Source organism: Piliocolobus tephrosceles, chromosome 6 (genome assembly GCF_002776525.5).
Source record: "Piliocolobus tephrosceles isolate RC106 chromosome 6, ASM277652v3, whole genome shotgun sequence".
Classification (NCBI taxonomy): Eukaryota; Metazoa; Chordata; class Mammalia; order Primates; family Cercopithecidae; genus Piliocolobus; species Piliocolobus tephrosceles.
Window position 1 is genome coordinate 19,541,388 of NC_045439.1, and position 8,474 is coordinate 19,549,861.

An 8,474-nucleotide genomic window follows, 5' to 3' on the forward strand; every position below is an offset into this window, starting at 1 on the left:
CAGAAGAAATAAAATAATAAAGATGAGAGCAGAAATAAATGTAATTGAAAACAGAATAAAATAGGGAATAATCAATGAAATAAAGGGCTTCTTCTCTGAAAGGAATAATACAATTGACAAAGATTGACAAAGAAAAGAGAGCGAAAACACAAATTACTGATATCATAGTGGAACAAGCAATAAGTCTACAGATCACGTAGACACCAACAGGAAAATAATGGAATATTACAAACAATTTTACAATATAATTTTAACAAGTTGAATAAAACGGACCAATTCCATTACAAATACTATCATAACTCATTAAAAACAAAATAGATAACTTGGATAGCTGTGTAACTTCAAAGGAAATTAAATTTGTAATTTAAGAATTCTCTCCTTTCGGCTCTCTGATCAGCGCCATGGCGGTTGGCAAGAACAAGCGCCTTACGAAAGGCGGCAAAAAGGGAGCCAAGAAGAAAGTGGTTGATCCATTTTCTAAGAAAGATTGGTATGATGTGAAAGCACCTGCTATGTTCAATATAAGAAATATTGGAAAGACGCTCATCACCAGGACCCAAGGAACCAAAATTGCATCTGATGGTCTCAAGGGTCGTGTGTTTGAAGTGAGTCTTGCTGATTTGCAGAATGATGAAGTTGCATTTAGAAAATTCAAGCTGATTACTGAAGATGTTCAGGGCAAAAACTGCCTGACTAACTTCCATGGCATGGATCTTACCCGTGACAAAATGTGTTCCATGGTCAAAAAGTGGCAGACAATGATTAAAGCTCATGTTGATGTCAAGACTACCGATGGTTACTTGCTTCGTCTGTTCTGTGTTGGTTTTACTAAAAAACGTAACAATCAGATACGGAAGACCTCTTATGCTCAGCACCAACAGGTCCGCCAAATCCGGAAGAAGATGATGGAAATCATGACCCGAGAAGTGCAGACAAATGACTTGAAAGAAGTGGTCAATAAATTGATTCCAGACAGCATTGGAAAAGACATAGAAAAGGCTTGCCAATCTATTTATCCTCTCCATGATGTCTTCGTTAGAAAAGTAAAAATGCTGAAGAAGCCCAAGTTTGAATTGGGAAAGCTCATGGAGCTTCATGGTGAAGGCGGTAGTTCTGGAAAAGCCACTGGGGACGAGACAGGTGCTAAAGTTGAACGAGCTGATGGATATGAACCACCAGTCCAAGAATCTGTTTAAAGTTCAGACTTCAATTAGTGTCAAATAAAAAGTGCTATTTGTGAGAAAAAAAAGAATTCTCCTTACCAAGAACTCTCCATACTTCAAAGGATTTCTACCAATTATTTAAAAAAATTAACACAAATTCTACAAGTATCTTTCAGAAAAGACAAACACTCTACAATTTATTTAAGAAACTGGCATTATTCTGATACTTAAAAACCAAAATTAAACAAAATCTGAAGAAAAATATCCCTATTATACATAGAAACAAAATCCTTAACAAAATATTAGCAAAAACAATTCAACTATAATAATTCAATTCAAATTCAATTCAAGTAACTCACTATATTTCATTATACACTCTAACCAAATAAAGTTTATTATAAGAATGCAAGGCTGGTACAATATTCAAAGATCAATGTAATCGAACATATTAACAGGTTAAAGATAAATCACATGATAATATCAGTGAATGAGGAAAAAGTATTTGACAAAATTTAACACCCATTCATTATATATGTTCCAAGAAATATAGAGACCGAGGAGGACTTTCTTTACTTGATAAAGAGCATATAGAAGCAACAAGAAGAAAAGCAAAAAAAAAAAAAAGAAAGAAAGAAAAAGAAAGAAAGAAAGGAAAGGAAAGGAAAGGAAGGAAGGAAGGAAAAAGGAAAGAAAGAGAAAGAAAGACTCTCTTGGGTAAACAGAAGAAACAAAGTAAGGACATCTGCTCTCATCATTTTTATACATGTAGTGCTGGAAGTTTTGGCAAGATAGATGAAGGAGGTGAAGGCTTATGTATTAGAAAGGTAGGAATAAACTATTTCTATTTGCAAATGGTGTGATTGTCTCTGTAGAAAATCTCAAGAAATATACAAAGGGACTCTCAGAACTAAAAAGTGACTTCAATAAGGTGACAGGATACAAGATAAACATTAAAAAACTGTTTTTTATATATTAGCAAAGAATATATGAGAAACAGAATTAGAAATGCAATATCATTTCAGAATTACTCAAAAATTAAATGTTTAGGTTCAAATGTAACAAAACAGACACAGAATTTACATAACAAAAACTACAATGTTTTTATTAAAGAAGAAATGTTGAGAATATCAAAGAAGGTCTGAATAAATGGAAAGATATACCATGTTCCACATTTGTTCTCAAGAAGTGTAAATATATCAGTTCTTCCTGAATTGTTACACAAGTTTAATGTAATTTCTCTCAAAATTCGGTGAAGATTATTCTATAAAATTATATATAATAAGGTTATATATATACATATATACAATTATATGTACATACATACACACACGTATGTATGTATCTCACACATACAAGATAATTATGGAAAGGCAATGTAAAATAGCCAACAGCCTGGGCACCATGGAAAAACCCCATCTCTACTAAAAATAAAAAATTGGTGCATGCCTGTAGCCCCAGCTACTGGGGAGGTTGAGGTAGGAGAATCACCTGAACCCAGAAGGTGGAGGTCGCAGGGAACCGATATCATCTCAGGGCACTCCAGCCTCGATGACAGAGTGAGACTGTTCCAGCAAAAGAAAAATAGCCAAAGCAATTTTTTAAAATAAAAAAGTGGAACCAATCTACTTGACTTCAAGACTTAATATTTAGCTACAGTAATAAAAACTGGTGATACTGGTGGAGAAATAGACATAGACATCAAAGAAACAGAATACAACACCCAGAAAGAGACCCACGTAAATATCCCCAACTGATCTTTGAAAAAGATCCCAAAGGACTTCAATGGAGTAACAGCAGCTTTTCAAGAAACAATGCTGGAGCAGTGAGATGTTCACAAGCAAAAAAGAATGTTAACCTGTTTCACCTCTTATTGAAAAATTAACTCAACATAGATCACATATTTAAAAGTACAACATAAAACTATAAAACTTTTAGAAAAAAACATAGGAGAAAATCTTCAGCATTTTAGGCTGGCAAAGGGATCTTAAGCTTGACACCAAAAGCACACTTAAGAAAGAAATAAACTGATACATTGGAATTTACCAAAATGAAAACTTTTGCTCTGCAAAAGATATGTTAAAAGTGTAAAAATCCTAACTAGTCACTGAGACAAAGTTTTGAAAATCGCAAATCTAACAAAGGAATAAAGTCTACAATAGAAAAAGAATTCTCAAAACTCAATAGTAATTAAAAAAAAACAATTAGAAAATGGAACAAAAAGTAAATGAAGAACTGTCTTATTCAAGAGGACATACAGATGATATATAAGCTCATCAATAAGTACTCAGTATCATAGACCGAGTGCAGTGGCTAATGCTTGTAATCCCAGCACTTTGGGAGGCCAAGGTAGATGGATCACTTGAGGCCAGAAGCTCAAGACTAGCCTGGCCAACATGGTGAAAACCCACCTCTAGTAAAAACAAAAATTAGCCAGGTGTGGTGGTGTGTGCCTGTGGCCCCAACGAGAATTGCTTGAACCCAGGAGCAGAGGTTGCGGTGATTCCAGATTACATCACTGCACTCCAGCCTCAATGACAGAGAGAGAGACTGTCTCAAAATAAATAAATAAATAAAAATTCAATATTATTAGCCAGTAGGAAAATGCACATTGAAACTATAGTGAGTTGTCAATACACAGCTATCAGATTGCTTTTTAAAGAAAGATGGTAACACAAGATGATAGCGAGTATGCAGAGAAACTCACCACTTGTATATTGCTGGTGGAAATGTAAAATGGTATAAATACTCTGGAGAACAGTTTGGCAGTTTCTTGAAAAACTAAACATGGAACACCATAGAACTTAGCAATTACGTTGTTGAGCATTCATGAATATTTATCTTTGCACAATATCTTGTACACAAATGATTAAGGCAGTCTTATCCATACTAACTAAAACCTGGAACTAACCTAGGTTAGTAACTCACCTTCAGTGGGTGAATGGTTAAACTAACTGTGGCACATCCATACTCAGGAATACTACTCAGTAATAAAAAGAAATGCACTATCAATCCCCACAACCACCTGAATGAATCTCCAGTGAGTTATGCTTAGTGAAAAAAGGCAAAAGAAATGGCTACATGCTGTTTAATTTCATTTATAATAGAACATTCTTGAAATTAAAGAAAAATATCAAAAATGGTGAACCAGGTAGTTAAGGGATGGGAGAGCAAAGATGGGAGGAAAGTAGGTCTGGCTATAAAAGGGAAGCAAGGAGTCCTGGGGATGAAACGTTCTGTATATCGACTGTATCAATGCCAATAACCTGGTTTGGATATTGCAGTACAGTTTTGCAACATGTTACCTTTGAGGCAAACTGAGTAAAGAGTATGTGGGATCTCTATGATTTTTTATAAATGTATGTGAAATTCCAATTATCTCAAATTAAAAGTTTAACTTTAAAATAAGAGAAAAAAGAAGGGGAAAAGTAAGAAGATTCTTTGTTTACTGGCTATTGTGCTTGATTTTCATATGTGTGGATTACACATACACAAAAATAGTGTGGCAAATATTTGTGTTCGTGTTTCTTGAGAATTCATGGTATTTGTTAGCTCTCCTTGTTGACTTACATTATTTTTATTACAATGTTAGTTAAATAAGTGCAAACATAAAAGAAGTGTCTAAACTCATTTACTTATAGCTTATATGAAGCTATCAAGTCACAAGAATGTATACATTAAATGCTAACAAAACTAAACAAACAATAAAATCCAAACTAACAGCATTAGTTTACTATGACAAATGATGTGATTTTGTTAACCCTAAATCAGCAATTACAATGTGAATATAGCTCTGATGGTTCTAATGCAATTTATTTTACTTTATTTTAGTGCACTCTTACTTCCATGCACTGCATGGTAATTCAGTTTTTCCACCATTTTTCTCATTTGCAACTAGTGTACAATCCCTGCTCATATAGTGTGCCGTAGTCTGTCTTAATCTTGTTTCATGTTGAATTCATCATTTATGTATTATTTTTGCCTCTGTTTGCTTTTTCTTAAGCAAGCATGAATATTTGGGTAAGTAATTATTTTGTGCCAACACTATCATAAATACATGTTTTAGCGGACCCTGAAATTATGTAGAGGCCTTTAGACATCTGATAAATCATGATTGGTCCCCTAGATTTCTCGACCTCCTATTTAAAAAACATTGTGCTTCAGCTAACTCAAACGGACCTTACAGAATACTTGTAACTTTTAATTAGCTTTCGATTTTTCTATCTAATCAAAAGAGGATACAATTTTACTGCTAAAGAAAAAAAGAGGGAAAAAAAACACACAAAATGTGAGTCAGTAAAGCTCACTAAACTACATATATTATCAGTCAAAATGTGTAATGAATAAAGCATCATAAAACTCTACAAAATAAAATATCATTTACTTTGTTATACAAGCCATATTTTCTTTCAATATTTATCTGTTTATATCACTGTAGGCTACAAAACTACTGAGAGAAAAGTGTGTTTCAAAGCTGACATAAATATCATTCTATGAAATTTAAGAATATAAAATAAAGATTCTCCTGAACCTTCTATGTCTTGTTGCAGGGGATTCAATTATGAAGTAATTATTTTGATGTATATAAAGTATGAAATGAATTTCTTCTCTATACTTAAAAGTTTTCTCTAATGGAAGTTAGATAAACCTACAATTTTATTGTACTAGGCTGCAATATGTTGAGTTAATAGAAATTTTTTACTTACATTTGTTTTAATCTTTGTCAGGAATCATCTAGAAATCTGTTCAAGCTAATTTTGTTAAGTATAATTTTAAGCCATTGCAGCGAAATGGTAAATAACAGCAGCCGCATTTGAGTTTTGGTCTTTCGAGATTTTTCTTATTTACTAGTTTTATTACGCAGTTTTCTTGTAAAAAAGGACACTTAAATAATGTTCACCACAAATAAGAAAGAAAACATCTATTCATGAAAAATAAAGACTTCATAATTTGTCCCTTGATACTAAGAATGGGGTATCTTAAACACATCTCAATCTAAATTTACTTGCTGGACATTCAGATTTATGCCACATAGCATTGTCATTTTAGAGTAGAAATATGCTTTTTCCATTTCCTGTATCTTTTCATTTTTATTTTTTCTTCTCCTTCCTCTTCTACTCTTTCTTTTTCTTTGGCAATTTTGTGTATTTTGTATTTTCACATGGAAGATTCTGAAAATTTTCACAATGTGTTTGAAAACCAATTCTGTGGGATCCAGTGACTAATTTTGGATACTACAACAGCAATTTGAGTAATTTTTATTGTAAATTGGTGTATATATTAATTTTCATTTTCATTGTAAATATTTAGAACACTATTTAATATCAAGAAACATATTCTTATAAAAGAAGAAGATGGATATGAAAAAGGATATAAAAAAGCTTTGAGGCAAAGAGTAGCTAAGCATAGTTATAAACAAAATTAAACCAAATAGAAAACTGTACTACTCTCCTGGTGAACAAAGTAGAACATGAAAAAAGAACTTACAAAGTTGATATATGGGCATAATGTATAATGCTTTTGAGACTTGGTAAGGAGATTTCATTTTATTCCAAATTAAAATGTGACTCTGTTGAAAGACAAAATAGTGACATATTGAAAATTCTTTTTTATTTTGGCAGCAGAAAAGTAGAAGGCAGTGAGAACTGGCAACATCCACTAGAAGACTATTGCAATAATCTAGGTAAGAAATGATGTTGACTTGATCTAGAGTACTGGCAGAGGAGAAGAGAAGATATGGGTAGATTTAAAATATTTTCAAGTATGTATGGAAAAGTACATTAGTTACTACAGGTTGGATGTGGAAGATATGAAACCAAGGATGATGATGATGGTGATGATAATGATGATGAATGGTGAAGACGATAGATAGTTCTTATTGTGTATTTTCTGTAAGTAAATCACTGTGTAAAACACTTAAAGTCACTAATTTAGTCCTTACAAAAACCTCAACATACAGCTTTTACTAGCATTATCTCCATTTTACAAGTGACTATGGACTAACTGTTTGTGTCCCCCTAAAAGATTTATGCTGAAGCCCTAATATCCAATGTGAGAGTATTAGGAGGTGAGGCCTTTGGGAGGTGATTAGGTCATCAATGTAGAATGCTCGAGAATGGAATTAGTGCCCTTATGACAATAGACACAGGAAAGGCTGTGTCTCTCCAGCATGTGAAGAAACAGCAAGGAGATAACCATCTGCAAACCAGAAAGTGGTCATATTAGCACCCTGCTCTTCAATTCTCAGCCTCCAGAACTGTGAGAAATAAATTTCTGTTGAGTCACCTGGTCTATGGCTTTTTGTTAAAGCAGACTGAACTAAGAGACAAGTAATGAAAATGTGACACAGAGAGGTACAAAAATTGTCCAAGGCAATAAAATAGCATAATATTGCAGGACCAAGAGTTGAACAATAGAGGCCATGTTCCTGGTCGTTGTATCCTACTGATATGTAAGTTTTCTGGCTTGAACAGCTAAATGGATGATAAAGTCATTTAGAAGAAAGCAGAAATCAAGTAGTTAAAGTAGAGGTGAAGTGTTGAATGAAGAGCCTAATTTTGAACATAAGTATGGCTTGAGATGCAGAGGAGAATTGGGATCTCAAGATAAACATATGATTCTAATGTTTATTTCTCAGTATATACATGATATTTAAAGCCATAAGAATGTGTGATACCACATTCTTATGTGTATCACAGGATAGATATACAACATAGCAATGGAGAAATAGTCATTACTAAAATTGAAACACATTTACAGGTAAGGTGTTTAAAAAAAAAAAAAAGAACTTTAGGACAAGGCTTAGATAGAAAGATCTGCAACGTAGATGGAAAATTGGAGAAACAGATTCATCAGAAGGCCAAGGGAAGACTATTTTAAAAAACAGGGATTGGTTAATAACATCGAATGCTGACAAGTAATAAGAGGATGCAGAAATACACAAGGAATTTGGCAACATAACAGAAAAATGGAAGAAATACCCTGTGGGAACAGGGTCAAAGAGAGAATAGAAGGTGATCATATTGTGGCTTTCTTAGTTCTTTCAAGTATAACTTTCTCTTGGTAGCAGAGAAACCGGTGGCTGTATGGACTAGGGGACCAGTAGAATTAAAGTATATATTTTTACTTTTCATATGAAGATAGAAAAAATGTGTATACTTATATGATAAAGAAAGAACAGGCAGTGCCAACTATACCAATGAATAATAATTCATTCATCCTGAACACTGTGCTTTGCACTATGACAGGTGACTCCCAAACATTCCAGCTCCAGTCCCCACATCAAGGCTGTGAGGTGAATATTATAGTATTATG

The 8,474-nt window shown here is 33.3% G+C and overlaps 1 pseudogene across 1 annotated transcript; it reads left to right on the top strand.

Annotated features, from left to right (window-relative positions):
• The first annotated feature begins 379 nt into the window (after positions 1–379).
• On the top strand, positions 380–1,240 carry LOC113225065 (annotated as a pseudogene). The gene has a single exon (XR_003309676.1). The product of XR_003309676.1 is annotated as a 40S ribosomal protein S3a pseudogene (transcript).
• Positions 1,241–8,474: the final 7,234 nt, after the last annotated feature.